Source organism: Herpailurus yagouaroundi, unplaced genomic scaffold, assembly GCF_014898765.1.
Source record: "Herpailurus yagouaroundi ecotype Mexico unplaced genomic scaffold, PumYag 77, whole genome shotgun sequence".
In the NCBI taxonomy this organism is placed as follows: Eukaryota; Metazoa; Chordata; class Mammalia; order Carnivora; family Felidae; genus Herpailurus; species Herpailurus yagouaroundi.
Genome location: NW_024412388.1, coordinates 76,909,067 through 76,926,008, shown reverse-complemented (window position 1 = coordinate 76,926,008; position 16,942 = coordinate 76,909,067).

Sequence of the window (16,942 nt, the reverse complement as noted above, 5' to 3'; positions counted from 1 at the left end):
CATTCTCAAATACACAGTGACGAGGGGTGCCTGGGTGGCTCAGTTGGTTAAGCACCAGACTTCAGTTCAGGTCATGATCTCACAGTTCGTGGGTTTGAGCCCTGCATCAGGCTCTGTGCTGACAGCTCAGAGCCTGGAGCCTGCTTCAGACTCTTTGTCTCCCTCTCTCTCTGCCCCTTCTCAGAGCTCTGTGTCTCAAAAATAAACGTTAAAATTTTTTTTTAATTTAAAAAAATAAATATGCAGTGATAATAGTCCCTAACTTAGCACTAGCCACACAAATATTTGAATCCAATCTCCCCATAACTGTCAAGGGAAATATTCCTAGTCAATTTATCTAACAAAATTTTGTTCTCCTTTCTTAGTTCTAAACACATCCACAGAGTGTCATGCCGCCCTTTTTCTGGAAAAATAAAAACTAAGTTACTTGGAAATTGTATAATCCTTGTGCTCTGGTACAGCTGCTAACACCCTATGTGATCTTGGGCAAGTCCTCCATCTATGATCTAACATCCCTTCAGTTCAAATATCCTGTAAGACCACAAGGAACACTATGTATAAACATTGTTCTTTATTTTAAAGTGTTGTATTCATTGCTGAGTGTGTTTGCCTTTCATCTCTTCATTCCTCAATTAACCACAGTCATCTTGGTAAGTCGGAGAAAATTTCTGGTTTGAGAAATACTCGACTTTGTCCTTTCTACTCAAATACTTTAATTATCGAAAAAGAAAATAGAAACTGCAGTTTGTGGGGAAAGTTTACAAAGTACTGGTCATGGATTAAAAAAAAAAGCAATATATCAAGAACACATCTCTAGAAGAAGAATTAAGTTGGGGGCTTGGTATGTGAGAGACCTTTAACAATTTCTGTGAACTTGAATACACATGCAGAAAACTTCGTTTGGATTTGACATCTATTAAGATATGTGGTTTTTTAAAGGCCCCTGGGTGGCTCAGTCGGTTAGGTGTCTAACTTCGGGTCAGGTCATGATCTCGCAGTTTTTGAGTTTGAGCCACATTGGGCTCTCTGCTGTTAGCACGAAGCCTGCTTCAGATCCTTTATCTCCCTCTCTTTCTCTGCCCCTCCCCAATTCATTCTCTCTCTCCCTCTCTCAACAATAAACATTTTTTTAAATACCTGGTTATTTTAGGGGTGCCTGGGTGGCTCAGTTAAGCATCCCTCTTCAGCTCAGGTCATGATCTTACAGTTCATGAGTTCAAGCCCCACATCAGGCTCTGTGCTGACAGCTCAGAGCCTGGAGCCTGCTTCAGATTCTGTGTCCTCTTCTCCCTCTGCCCCTCCCAACTTGCTCACACTCTCGCTCTCTGTCACTCTCAAAAATGAATGAACATTAAAAAATTTTAAGGGGCATCTGGGTGGCTCAGTCAGTCAAGCCTCTGACTTCAGCTCAGGTCATGATCTCATGGTTTGTGGGTTTGAGCCCCGTGTCGGACTTTGTGCTGACAGTTCAGAGCCTAGATCCTGTTTCAGATTCTGTGTCTGCCTCTCTCTGTCCCTCCTCTGCTCGCACCGTCTCTCTCTCTCTCAAAAATAAATCAACATTTTGAATTTTTTTTAATTTTTGAAAAATAACAAAAATAAAGAATACCTGGTTTTTAGACAGCTATTTTTTGATGTCTCATTTCATGTCTCAAAATTAACTGAATGTAGAAAAACGTTAAAACAGAGTTAAAATTGATCTATAGATGTGGGTATAGATATGAATATATATCAAAGGGAAACAGAGTATTTTCAACCCAAACTATGTGTGAGCACAACTTTTAAATGGCACTCCATGTTTTAAGGAATGAAAAGCTGTATAAGTAGGGGCAAGGTTTTACACAAAAAATTAAGAAGCCTGGATTCTGTCTGAGAATATAACCAACTCTAGCCAACCAAGTCATCTAACCTGTGTCTGTGTTCAAATTTCCTCACTTGCCCTATCTTACATGTGTCACTGGGTTCACGTAAAGATCCCATGAGCTAATCTTTGTGAATGTACATCGAAAATTACAGCAACAACCTAAATCTACCCCAATAGGGGAAGGGTAAACAAAATGTGTTATATTCATACAATGAAATACACACACAAAAAAAAATTACGTATATAAGCTAAGTAAAAAATGCTAGATACAGATTGATATACCATTGACTACTTATATTTTTAAAAAGCACTCAAAACAATACTATATGTTGTTTATGGATTATAGATTGTAGATATATATGCATATATATGTATATATACACACACACACACACACATATATATACACACACACACTTTTTTTTTTTAATCAACAGTGGTTGTCCCTCAATAAGAGGGAAAGAAACAAAACTCAAGGCTAAAGGGGACTATATCCAATCATATAATTATTTTAAGAGACTGGAAGCAAAAGTGAGAGTTAACCATCAGCTCTGAGTGCTAGGAATAAGGTTATATTACCCTTATTCTCTGGTATTTCCCTGTACCTTTTAGATTTCTTTTTAAAAAAATTTAAGGTAACAAAATAAAATCAACAGCAAGAGTAAAGCACTTTGATAGGTTAAAATAGGGCTAGTTCAATGACCCACAGATCCCTCCAATCTTTGTTTCATGGTCAATATATGGATCAATGTAAGAGTCATCTGACTATAAGGTCAACCTACATTTAATAAGTGATGCAAACAAGTGTCTGCATGAATAGATTCTGGGCATAAGGGCAGAGGTGCATTCTTTTAACAGAAAAATTTTGAAATACACAATTTCAATCCCAGGCAACCTGTAGCTTTTCACTTCCTATTCTGTCTTCAAACCTTCAAATAAAATCAAGACTTTCAAAATTAAAAAAAAAAAAAAATGAGGGTAACAACAAAATTCCATCATGGTCTTCATGTTATCAGCTATAGATGTTTTTCCCAACACTCTTGTCCAAAACTTAAAAGAATTGACTGGAATCTCCAATTTCACATTCCAGATCCATGATTCTGTAGAACAAGCTGGAAAATAAGTGATGTGACTTGTTCTACAGAAGTAACTTAAGACACAAACAGATTGTGGGCGCCTGGGCTGTTCAGTCGGTTAAGCATCCGACTTCAGCTCAGGTCATGATCTCACAGTCCAGGAGTTCGAGCCCCACATCAGGTTCTGTGCTGACAGCTCAGAACCTGGAGCCTACTTCAGATTCCGTCCTCCTCTCTCTCTGCCTCTCCCCCACTCGTGCTCTGTGTCTGTCTCTCTCTTAAAAATAAACATCTAAAAAAGAGAGATAAACAGACTGCTTACAAAAAATGAAACACAGCTGTTAAATATGATTTAAGCTAAGCATTTGAAAATATAATAGGAGAAATGGAATTTTAAGTTTTAAGGATCAAATTTATTCACCTATCAGATTGACACAGATCTAAGTCTGATAAGGCACTGAAGGTGCAGTCAGGTGGTACAGACTGAGGCACTCTCAACCCACACTGTTCAGAGTGTAAATCAGCACAACCTCCACAGAACACCATTCAGCAATATTCATCAAAATTACAAATGTACATTTCCTTTGACCAGCAATTACATATATCTAGAAATCCATCTTACGATATTTCTTGCATATGTAGGATATGCCATATATACAAGACTATTCTTGCTGCAGTTTTTAATGGCAAAATATTGGAAATAACTTCAATTTTCACCAGTTGAAAACTCTAACTTTACTGTGATACAATCGTAATGGAATATAGTGCTGTCCCTCCTCCCCCCATCAAGGAGGAACTTAGGATAGGATATGGAAACTCTCCAAGATTAATTATTAAGAAGAGGTAACCCAAGTGTGGAGCGATTTGTAAAGAGCACTACCACTTGAATAAAAGGGGAAATACAGTAAGGGGCAGGATATTTCTGAAAGAACAAAAGAGGAAACTGCTAATACTGGCCACTCCTGGGGAAGAGAACAGGAGTGGACATCTGGATCCTAGTGCTGAAAGGCAGGCTTTTTACTATATATTTTGAATTTGAAACCATGCAAATATGAGTGTGCTACTTTAAAAAAAAGTGAAGTTAAAATTTTAAGTGATGACTTAATTTTAGCTATAATGGTGGGAGACCTTTGAAAGAGGTCTTAAACTTTAAAAGATGGCCCTAATAAAGGTAAAGAGTACCCTTCCCCACCCCAAGAAAAAAGAAAAACATGAAAAGAAGAATTAAATCTCAACGAAGAGCCAGAGAGGAAAACTTCCTCAGAGGACGGACTCATTTTGTCAGTTCTAGCAAATTACCTCGCCTGAAGGTGCCATACAAAAATCAATCCAGATTTTCTTAAAACCATACCCAATTCAAGATGCTCAACCAGCCTCTGCTAAATGAAGCCCCAGTACAAATTTATAACAAAGCTTAAGAATCCAATAGTGTCTTTCCCTACTTGGTTTTCAATTTGATTATGAAACTCAGCAGGTGTAACATAAAGTACAGAAGTTATTTTCTCTTTTGGCAAAGCAAAAATTCATCTTCTTACCTCAAGAATACATCAACATGTGTTATGTAGAACCAACAGCTAAATCTGAATAATGTGAGCCACACTTTCAAGTAGATGAAATCCAGCATATACAAAGCCTAAGCCACATAACTGGGTCGTGGGGCAATAGGGATTGGAATTTTCCCTTAAGTAGCCCTGAGCCAAGTTGTTCACCTTAGCCGGTAATTACCGCTAATTTGCATCTGATTACTAGCTTATGCTTTATTTTAGCCCGTTAACGGGAAGGCTATTATGAGGTTAAGAATTTTACAAAAAGACACGAATGTCTCCTTAAACTGGAAACCTCCAAATGGATCTTTCTGTTTTCTGGTATTTGACTACATTTTTCTACAGAGGAATCCACTGCTTTTGCAACGTATTATTCTGCCTTGCCTTTATTTTCAATTTATTCAGACGCACTGTGCCACCCAGCCATACATCGTCACCCGGTACTAGGGATCCAAAAATTACGATCACTGCTTCCTGGCTCCACCTGCTGCAAAGGTTCTCCAGGCTGCTCTCCACCGGGGCAGCTCAGCCATGCTCTGGGAGGACGTCTGACAAACTAGTGCTGGATCAGGGCACTTGAGTCTTTCTTCTGCTCTGAAGAGCAGTCACTTCCCATTTCCCTTATGAAGAAATTTCTCTTTCTTTCTTTGTGAAATTTCAGGCCGAAAACCCTTCCCAGCATCTCCCTGAGAAGCTTGGTACAGAAAGGAAAGCTTGGTACAGAAAGGAAATGCTCTCCCTATGAATTAATCAGCATTGACCTGACAGAACGAACAGGAAAAAAAAAGAAAAAAGAAAAAAAGAAAAAAGAATTTCATCAACTCACCTCAGTGTCACAGAATTTTTTATTTATTTATATGGAAATTTTTCAATTCCCAATAAAGGGCATTTTTCTGTAAGTTACAGAATGTCCTAGAAACAGTGTCAATTTCCCACACAGGAACTCCTTTTAAAGATCTAAAAAGACTTTAAAACCACCTGCAGAAAGGATACCCACACATCTTGAGAGTTACCCACGGAGCTGGCTTTGCAGTAGGCTTTTAGTGCTTTTAGTTAGGATGAAAACACTGCTTCATTTGGGCTGGTTTCTCTATCCCATAGGACTTCAAAAATGACTTTCACAACCAGTGTTCGCCAGAGCTCCCACACCACTGCTTCCTCACTTCCGCGTGCCTCACAATTTCCCTGATTGATGCACCTGGCAGCCTGGAGCTGCCTAGGATAATAACCGTGACGCTCGCTTTTCTTCTCCTCCAGTTGTGGATTCATTAAAGAATGAGCATTGCCTCTTGCTAGAGAATTTGGTAGATCCCACACTGAACGTTCCTGTTCCTTCGTTACAAATGACAAGTAGAAATTACATTTACACACACACACACACACACATCCACACCCACTGCCAACTCTGCAAATTTGCCATCAGCCCATGGGTGGCAACCGAGACTGACACCCAGAGGCAGGCTGCTTGCTACACAGGTCAGACGCTACCAAGGTACCATCCGCATTTAGGGAAAGAAATTTCTTCATCACACTTATTGACGGCACTTGTGGCTTTTCTGCTTTGTTTCAGTTTTCTAACCTTCTCCCCAGGAGTCATGTATAGTCTTTTCTTGGGGTTCACCTTTTGAAAGAAGCTGAAGCTCTAGATACAAAATTGTATCCCCACTCTGTGCTCCTTCTTTGCCACTCGCCTGGGTTAAAAATGGCCAAACTGACTTTTAATTTGGTTAAATAGAAAATAAATAAATAAATAAATAAATAAATAAATAAATAAATAAATAAATAAAATGTCCCCAGGTTAAGACCCTGCATTCCAAGCTCCGGCCCAGAGTGAATTTGTATGGCCAAGTTATAAACCCCTGAAAATAGGAAACTAATGCCATGAGGATTTAAAATAATAGAAAATGTTTCACATAATATAAATCCATAAGCAGTGTATTATATTTAAGTCTTAATATCTACATCCTTGGATTATCTTATATCTTGACAATCACACAAAGTAATCTCGCTCCCTCGCCCCCTTCCTTTGACTCTGGGTTTCATTCCTATGTATTAACAATGCTCGGGGCCATAAAATACTGTATTAATATTAGTTTGTCACAGCAGACTAAATTTAGAACAACTCATTAATATGGGAGAGTTAAAGGCAGTCAGCCAAGAGTACCAAGACTATAAGCTCTTAAGGCTATAAGTTATGCAGATATGCCACTTGAACTGGAGAGGCAGCCATTCTTTTTGTGGCTAATAAGAGATTCTATTAGTTCTAAGCTGATTCTAATTCTAATTAAGAAATGTGGGAAAAGGCAATTTTGCCACTGTAGGTATAGTTGATGTGCAACTGGAATAAGTCTTACATCATCTCGCTTAGCTTTCTGGTCCTATAAGATTAGCAGCACATGCATGGAATGAATATTCTTCCTACCATCCACATTAAAAAAAGAAAGAAAGAAAGAAACACAACTTGGCCACTGTATTTGCCATGGTGTGATCATAATCGATGTTCCTGGAAGAAGTCTCGTAATCAGTGGTTTTTTTTTCAAAGCAAACCTTTTGTGGCTCAGAATCACCCCAGTTGTACAAAAAGTTTTGACTTTTTACAAATAAAAAACCTTTCAAATGGATACTTCTGGACCTGTTATGCCTTTCTTTGGGCTTGTCAAATATTAATTTTTTTTAAATTTAGTCCCTTGCTAAGCTACAAATATTCATGTTTAACACCAAGTAGCAGTTCAGGGGCTGACAACTTGGTATGTACCTTTTGAATGATGCATAGAAAGCAGCAGTTAGCACAAAGAAAAAGCCACCAGATTGGTCTCAGGGAAACCCAGTGTCTGAATATTTCATGACTCCTCTAGCACTTAAAGAATAAAAAAACTGGCTACTAGTGTTGGGAGACCAACATCAGGAAGGTCAGAGCCTGGAAACATGCAAGAGATTCCAGTCTTGCCCGGGGAAAGTGAAAGGGATTTAAGCTGCTTAGGAGAATTAGAAGAAGAAGAAAAAAAAAGACATTTCTTTTGCTTTGTTTTGTTATTTTATAAACACCAGAGTGGCAAAACAAAAGCTATAAAAGAGTATGCGGTCATACCTCTCTAGGGGTCCTTATTTCCACATCTCTAAGGACACCAAAAACTTACCTTCCCTTTTGGGTTATGAGACTTGGTGTTAAACTTTCCCAAATCGTGCCCTTTCTGGCATACTTGCTCACTCTTGTGGGTTCTCCCTCCCAAGGAAACCGATGAAGAGGGAAAGGAAGCAATTCGATTATTTGTTTCCCCGCATGTGCTAGCAAACATCTCCCATAGAGGCGAGGGGCAAAGGGGGGGGGGGGGATGATATCTTAATTACATAGATGCCCAGTGACCTGGGACTGAAAAATGTTCCCCCTTTGGTGGACTTCTCTGCAGCTTATGATGATTTATAGGAAATCTAAATTGAATCCAGGAAAACAAATGAGTGACTCTCACGGAAGGAAAAAAAAAAAAAAAAACCTGTACAGTGTTTAAGCAACTGATGACTTCACCTGTCACTGTCTCATTAAGATCTTAATGAGTTCTTTTCTATTCTTGGTCACATCTGATTTTTTTTTAATATAAGTCCCTTTGAACAGCTGGGAGTAAGAATCGCCTTTGATCACTGAATTCTTCTGAATTTTCAGTCAAAACGAGGCCATTTTCATCCTGACTTGGGGTATTTTTATGGGTTTATTTCCCCCAAGTACATTCCTGGGCATAGCTTTCCAGGCTGAGAAGAGCCTGAACAATTAATGTATACATTTTTACATAAATGTTTATAAATTTAACAAAGGGAGAGAGCTTTGCCACAAGAAGCCTCAGCTCTTTTGAAGGCGGTTTTCTAATGATGACCCTTGGCGTGTTGGACCACATGGGATTCCTCTGAGAAGAGTCAGATGAAAATTAGTCTATTCTCATTTCAAACAGAATTTTGCTGAAGTCCTGATCAGAGCATCAGCATGGAGTCCGGGGAGACAACACTCGCTACTTGATTCACTCCGCAGCCTCCCTCTCCTGGTAATTGTTGCAGGAACACATAGTGACAAGGCTCTAGGATGTGAGCGGTCTGGATGTACTCCGGCTGTTACGCTCTGTTTAAAGATTTAAACCATCAGGGTATGATAAGGCTTTTTGATGTTCATTGAACACGGAGCTTGGGTACAGAAGAAGGGGAAAGGGCTTCACCAGAAGGCAATCATCTTTCAGAGCCACAGTAAGACAGAGAGAGGTGGGGAAATCTCAGCCTCAGCATAGACACGGAACAAAGGGAGATGAAAGGGGCAGGGTGAGGAAGGGGCCAGCTCTGGCTGTGAGGCAGAACTCGCTCCACACTCCACGAGAGTCCGATGCCTTAAAATGCGGGGGAAACATTTAGTGTTCCTCTTTCATTAAAAACACACTTCTGTTCGTGGGGGAGGGGGGATGCCGGCTGCAAATTTGGGTGGCTTCAGTTGACCCTGGATTTAAAAGAGCCTCCCCATGGCTTATTTTGAAATTATTTAATGAGTATTTATATTGAGTCTGATGAATGTCGTTTCCAGCACTGAGCCCTGCAAACCTGGAAGAAGACCTTCCTTAAAAGTACTTTTTTAAGATCCTTGCACAGTGTTTTCTTCCCCCAAAGGTAAAACCTGGTATTTGTCTTGAAGAACGTAAAGATCAGGAATGAAAAGGCAAAGAAAAAAATTAAAGAAAGTGCCCCCTCCAGAATGCAACTTAATTTCTTCATATTTTTCTTCTTTGGCAAAATACCAGCTTTTCCACCCTCTTCACGGTCCTATTATGCCAGGTTAACTGAGCCTGCACTTTGATCATATTAAGTAGACAAGACCCAAACCAACAATTTTCCATCTTTGTCTCCCCGGCCCCTAGCACAGGGCTGTATGTACCAAAGTCTTAAGAAATGTGTGTTGAATTAATGAATGAATTAATGAATGAACAAATGAACCCATGTGTGCAGGCTCCTAGGAATTGACGGGACACATTTCAATTTATTTTCTGTGCCTCCATTAAAGGTTTCAGACAACTGCTATGTAAAGAAAGCAAAAAGTTCTGTTATCCCCTGTTGCCTCCTGTCCCAGCAAACACCACCGCAAGGCATAGTTGTCAAGAATGGTTGCTTTGGATGCAGACATACCTCTTATTCAAGGCAGCTTGGCTACTCACCACTGGACTCTAGGAAACTTCACTTTCCTAAGCCTGCTTTTCCCCATCTGCAGACTAGGAGTATTAAAAACAGCCCCCTTGTGGAGTGAGAAAATCCATGTAGACACCTAGCACCGTATTTGGCATATGGGAAAACTCTCAAAATATTTAGCTATTGCTTTATTATTGCTATATTAGTATTGCTCTCCAAAACATTTTCAGACATGGTGGCACTGGAAGGGGATTTTAGAAATACGTAGTTATCAACACAATTTAAATTCAGGATATTGTCATCACATACTCTACTGAAGGGTTGTTTCCGTACTTGTCTCTATAGTGACAGGAATAAAATGTGTTGTAACCTGCTGTTCTCTTCTGGTCTGACAATGTGCTCTTGTTCCCACCTCATGTAAGTATTCCATAAGCAGGGATAGGATCCCCTTCTCTTAGATATCAGCAATGGACCAAGAAGTGGGTTTGACCAACCAATACCAGGAAACCAAAATGGATCCTATCTGTTTGAACCTGGGAAGCGATAAACCAGTCAAAACATGTACAGTACTGAGCCATTTCCTCATATATTTCAGTTCACCACAATATAGAAATCACTGCTTTTGAGCAGGCAGAAGGAGATGAGGCCCCAAACCCAACTCCATCCCATGATGGCTACACCCTACCTAAGCCAAGCAAGGGCCATCCCTGATGAGCCATGTCCCAGGAGAAGCTACAAACACCATCACATCTCTGGGAAAGCAGCCCTCCCATGTAATCCTCTCAACAACCCTATGATGAAGGTAGACTTAATAGATGAGAAAATTGAGATGCAGAATGTTAGTATCAAGAGAATGACATTTACTGGCATTTTATTGTATTTCTCTTTTAACATTTTGCTCAGTAACCTACTGGACTGGAGTAGGGCACTCATTATGAGACTGTATGAATCCCTCGGTCCTCTGGATCTCCGTGTCCTCATTGGCATCACTGGGGGGCAGGGAGTAGATGGGCTGGCCCTATGGTCTATGAATACTGCCAGGAGGTCTGAGCTCCTTACCTAAGGACACTGGAATCTCTGTAGAAACCACACACCTTACATCATGACCTTCCTCTCTACTTTCCCCTGGCCTTCCAGCCTCCAATACCAAAAATGGGAGCATTCCAGCCATTATCATTACTGAAAGAGTCCATTTTAGCAGAGCTCAAATCTAAGGGAGCACTATGGCCAAATAATCTGCCCCATGATTGAGCAGTACGGGAATTACGGTTTCTTTTTCCTTAGCCCACTAACACAGAGAAAGTCAATCCTCTAAAAACAAATTGATTGATGATATAATTTAATATCTTCATACGATTTCTAGTGGCAGAATCAATCTGCTGCCAGCACAACCATCCAAGGCAAAGGAAAAGAAAAACTGCACCAGTTGCTTTTCTTTTATCGCACTTCTGGGTGCTCTAAGAGAAAACTCTCTCCAGAAAATCAATAAGGCAGATTTTGATTTCAATAAGGGGACTGTGCCCAGCAGTCCCCCATTACAGAATTAAATCCATATGACAACACAAAACAATGAAGAGACCCAACTAGCAAGGGATCCATTTGCTTTGTTTGACTTTGGCAGCCAGGGAATGAGACCACAAGACTGGCTGTAATTTAATGCAAACCTCGGCCTATCCTGGTTGTGCATATGGCTGACCCTTAGGGCACGACCATCAATTTTCTATTAAAGATCAGAGATTTGACATATCAAAGTCAACATCTAGCTGAATAACTGCAGTAACCTGATAATAATTCTTTTGTGGATTTCACAGTGGCTTTTCAGTAAAGTATCAGAAAGGTAGCCGATTTCAATCCTGACCTGGCAAGATCTGAATATGAAATAAAGGATTTCAGCTTGATCTCCCCATGATGTGAGGATGAATGTTCTGGTAAATGTTAACTTAGTGCTCTGAGTAGCTCAGTAATAGATGGGTTTAGGCAGTAATAGGTTTAAAATGTCAACTTATTGAATAATAATTTCATGTTGTACAAATACTATGTGTAAGAAGGGATTTGTTTTGCAAATTTTGAAATAAATGAATGGATTTATAATGTCCTTGACTGTTTCATTGTTCCGGTCAGAATTTTACAGAAGAATCAAAATTAGTTTTGCTTTCTCTGGTCTTGTTGTTTTCCTGCATTTGTCTCTATTCAGTTTTCACAATTACTGGGTCATTAATGGAGTTTTTCCCTGTTTTGGTCCCCGAAGCCAAGCTGATAACATTATTTTCTAGTAAAAATAAAAACTCAATTATCCATCCCTATAAAATGTTTCATGACACCAATAGCATAAAAACCTTTCACCAACTCAGCTGTAAAACATTCAACTGTTCAAAACATAAGAACCAAATAAAATTGTTTCCATAACTGAATTCAGCCCTTCAGTCCAATTATAAGCTGACAGCTCTATAAATCCAGGTGGAACACAAGTGTGGGTAAAACCAAATTGTGATTGGGACACTGAGGACCTGGGGCAAACACCTCCACCACAGCCTGTGGAAAAGGTCCCCAGATTCCACAACTAGCCCCCCGCTCTCCATGCACATACATACCTACATACACATACACATACACACACACACTCACTCACTCTCGCTCTCTTCCAACCATGCTATATAGAGTCAACATCTTTGCTCACGGAAATGGGAGATGCCAAGAAATCACCCAGGTAAGTTCTCTGACTACTTCAAGTCTGATTCTTCAGATCCTCAGCTTACCTCATCTTCCCAGAAGACTCAGAAGGAGAAAACAAAAGGAGCCCACTCTTCAGCCCACCAGCCTGGCAACAGGAGGAGCTTTTTAATGCATAAAGGACATAATTTCCACAAACCAAAACACCTGTCAGTAGCTTATAGATACTCACGCTTGGGTAATATCTACACGAAATGGTCCTGGATGAAACTACTCAACCATTCAGCTCAATGGTTGAACACATCACTCCCTGATCCTGTCCTAGTCTGAGTTGCCCCAGAAGCTGACTATAAACCAAGGATGTGAGTGCTTATAGCTTATTGGAATGTAAAGAAAACATTGGTAAGGAAGGAAGACAGGGAAGCAAAGGGAGCCAATAAAGTGTGCATCCAACTAGTTACCACCTTGGCTAGATCAAACTTAGTTCCTCTGGGGACACTCTGACACAGTGTGGGAACTGAAGTATTTACACACCAACTCCCCTGTCAGTCATTGGTTGAAGCTGCTCCTTCCTTGGTATTTCCAAGGGGCACTCATTCCTTGGTATTTCCAGCCTATACTATATGGTAGGCAGAGGGCTTCAGGGGCCAGCGAAAGCCCTCAGGAAAAAAAATGCAATTGCTGAAAGCTTGAAGTCAGGCACTGAGAACCAAAGCACAAAGTGAAAGTGATGTGGGCAGGGCATTACTATAGCCTCTGCTATAGACCCTGGCCTTTTATTAACTTTTGAACTTTTATAAAGTTATTTGTAAGTTATGAAAGTAATATGGATCATGGAAAACAAAAACAACATATTTAAACACTGCAGAAAAGCTCAACTATTTCTTTAAGACCCTCTTCCTCCCAGTCACTCAGTCCCATTCTCAGGGATAAGCATTTTTTAGTTTTTCTATATACAAAACCTATGTATTTAAATACATACACACCCACAAAATTTGAATATCTTTTTTTTTTTTGTTTTTTTGCTACACCATTCAGGTCACAGTGGATATGATTTCCTGTGGTTTGCTTTTGTCAGATAATTTATTATCTTGGACATCACTGAATAGTAATACGTCTATTATTTATTTGTCTCAGACTTCTTTGTGGATACTAAGATCAACATACCTTAATTCATTTAACCTATTCCCACTTGATAAACATTTAGGTATTTGTTCCAACATTTTTGCTATCAAAGACAATGCTGCAATCTTATCTGCAATATACATATATTAGATCTCTCTCTATATGTGTATATATAGGATTATACAATGTTAAACATGATATATACATAATTCCTAGAAGTGAAATTTCTAAAAGAATATATGCATTTTAAAATTTGACAAATTGTGCCAAAGTAACCTCTAAACATTTCAGCAATTTACACTTCTACCAACAGTGCGTGAATGCGTGGTTTTTTCCTTCATCTATACCAACACTGAAAATGATCACACTTTTTTTTAAGTGTATTTATTTATTTTGAGACAAGGAGCAGGGGGGGGGGGGGGAAGAGGGGGAGGATGAAGAGAGAGAGACAGAGAGAGAGAGAATATGAATGAATGAATCCCAAGCAGGCTCCGTGCTGTCAGCACAGAAACACATGCAGGGCTCGATCTCACAAACCATGAGATCATGACCTGAGCCAAAATCAAGTCAGACACTTAACTGACTAAGCCACCCAGGTGCCCTCAACACTTTTTAATCTTTGGCAAATTAATAGGTTAAAAAAGTGTATCACTGTCCTACTTTGTGCTTCTTTTATTATGAGTGAGGTTCCTCAACTGTGTTTCTTGGCAACTTCATACATCTTTCTAATGTCGTGGTAGCCTTTTCCTTAATATTTTGAAAGTACTGTTTATAAGAAAATGTATTCCAAGTGTGTGTTTCATTTGTATTGCTGTTTATGGCTTTTTTTGCTGTATAAAAGTATAATATATCTGTGTTTTCAAATTATTTTTATGATTTTGGGGTTTTGTTTCATATTGTAATCTTACTCAAAATTATTTTTTAAAAATTCAACCATTAGTTCTCTAGAACATTTACGGTGTGATTTTTATATTGAAGTTTTTCATCTTTTTTTAATGTTTATTTATTCTGGAGAGAGAGCAAGTGAGCCAGCGCACAAGTGGGGGAGGGGCAGGGAGAGGGAGGAGAGAGAGAGAGAGAGAGAGAGAGAGAGACAGACAGACAGACAGAATCTGAAGCTCCAGGATATGAGCTGTGAATGCAGAGCCCGATGTGAGGCTAGAACTCACCAACCGTCAGATCATGACCTGAGCCAAAGTTGGACACTTAATCAACTGGGCAACCCAAGCACCTCATTGATTTTTTTTTTTTTTTTAATATAAGAAATGAAGTAGAAATATAGTTTAAACAATTTTTTTCCAATGGCTACCCAGTGTCTCCAAACCTTTTCATAAATGTATTTTTAGCATTGATTTGAAATATCTCTTTTATCCACAATTACCATATGAATTTAATTTTTTATCTGGAGTATTCGTTTTGTTTTAAATGCTATAGATCTATAATACAGTTTATTATCTGATAAGGCTTGTCCTCTCTAATTCCTAGCATTTCCCCATGTTTTCCCCTCCAGATGACTGTAGTATTTTGTCAAGATCACAAAAAGTTGGTATTTTATTGGAACTACTTGAATATCTAGATTAGCCATGGGAGAATTTTCATGTTTATAACATTCAGTCTTATGGAATAACAAAATTTGTTTTTCCATTTATTAGTGTTCTCTCATGTCCCTAGCCAAGTTTGTTTTGTTGAATTGTGATTTTGTACCTCAGAGACAGAAAGGTCCAAGACAGTAATTATTCTCAATTATAGCAAACTATCATCATGTTCTCCCCTTGAGAAAACTTAAAGTTTTCTTCGGGTATTTCCTGAACCTTCCTTGTTGAACTCATTTCTATAGCTCAACACATTCACAGCTTTCGTAAGTGAGTTGTTTTATCCCACTCTATTTACCACCCTCTAATTGTTTCTGAACTGTTTATTTTTGTGTATTAACTACAAATGTAGCTACTTACTGAATTCTCTCATTGTGCCTCAAGACTTTCCCACCATGTATTATCTTGGATTTCCAAGATCTATAACTATATCAAATATAAATAATGACTTTTGAAGTCTTCTACAAATTTTTTCTTGTCTAATTGCATTTGCTAGTACAATACTTTTAAAATAATGGTAAATAATAACAATGATTATTGGCAATTTTTCTTGTTCCTGACTTTAATAAAAATGCTCCTAATGTTTTATTACTAAGAATGATGCTATTTTAAACTAAACTATACATTTGCATCAAAGTAAGGGAGAATCACTATTACTTGGAATCCATTTACTATATTTTATTGGGGAGAATGTTTTTAATTCACCAGTAAATTTTATGGAATTTTTCCTTTTTTGTGCCTTTTTTGGCAAATCTTAGGATCAACATATTACTAACAATGATGCTATTTTAAACTAAAACATACATTTGTATCAAATTAAGGGAAGCAGCATTATGCTAGCAGGCCTTTTCTGAAAACTAGCAGAAAGGATAGTTCCCATTTTAAGAATTAATCTTCGACCAGCACAGGATTCTCTGGAGGCCACATGATTTCTCTGGACATGACCTCAAGTATGGATATAGCCATAATTTAATTCTAAAGTATGTACTGAGCACTTATGTCTATGCAAAAACTATGCATAGTCTGGCTCTTAAAATTAGTATTCAAAGCTAAAAAAACTCACATGCTACTCTAACAAAATTTTGAAAGGGATTTTCCTACTGTCTTGAAATTTAAACTGAAGGCCAAAGCAGAACATAACAAATATGCATCCAGCTGATATAAAAACATTTGAAGAATATACATTCTTCAAATACTTACAAGATTAAAAAAATTAAACAATTAAGAAAATAAAAACCCTAGTTCTGTAACCCAAATCCAGGCTTACAAGAGAACTCAAGACATTCAAAATGAAAATTGAGCCAATGAAGTAAAAAGCTGTCAACTCTCCCAAGCCAAGTGAGAAAGGAGCTTCAGGAAAATCTCTCGTAGAGAATGAGTGTTGTTTTCCAGAGAAGACACTGACACATTAATCTCAAACAGAGATGCTGAGCTGCAGGGACTCTCCAGCGTCCCTGGATCAGAGCTGAGCCTGGGGCAATTCCTGGGAGATGCTGACAGAGTCCCAGGCTGAAGAAAACTTGTGTAGACCACAGTGACAAGAAAATACAGCAGCATGAGTGGTTTATCCTTCCAGAATTAGGTGGAGCAAGGATATTGAGCCTTCCTTTGAACTAAGGGGTCATCTCATTAGCTACCATCTTGAAAGGTTTCTGTACCAAAGGAGGTTACCTGCCAGAGTAGAACACTACCAGCAGAATGAGGCTGGCAATCTACCATCCTAAGCAGGAGCAAAGACTTCTAAGAGCTGCGCTAGAAAATGGATTTTCAACAGCGAGTGTCAGGGAAGTGCCACAGATGCCCACAGGCACCTCCAAAGTACCCACAGAAACTTCCCAGAATAAGAACGCCAACTTTCAGCTATCTGTCACATGGAAGGCACCAGAGCCAGATTTCATCCATACCCATCAAGTACAGCAG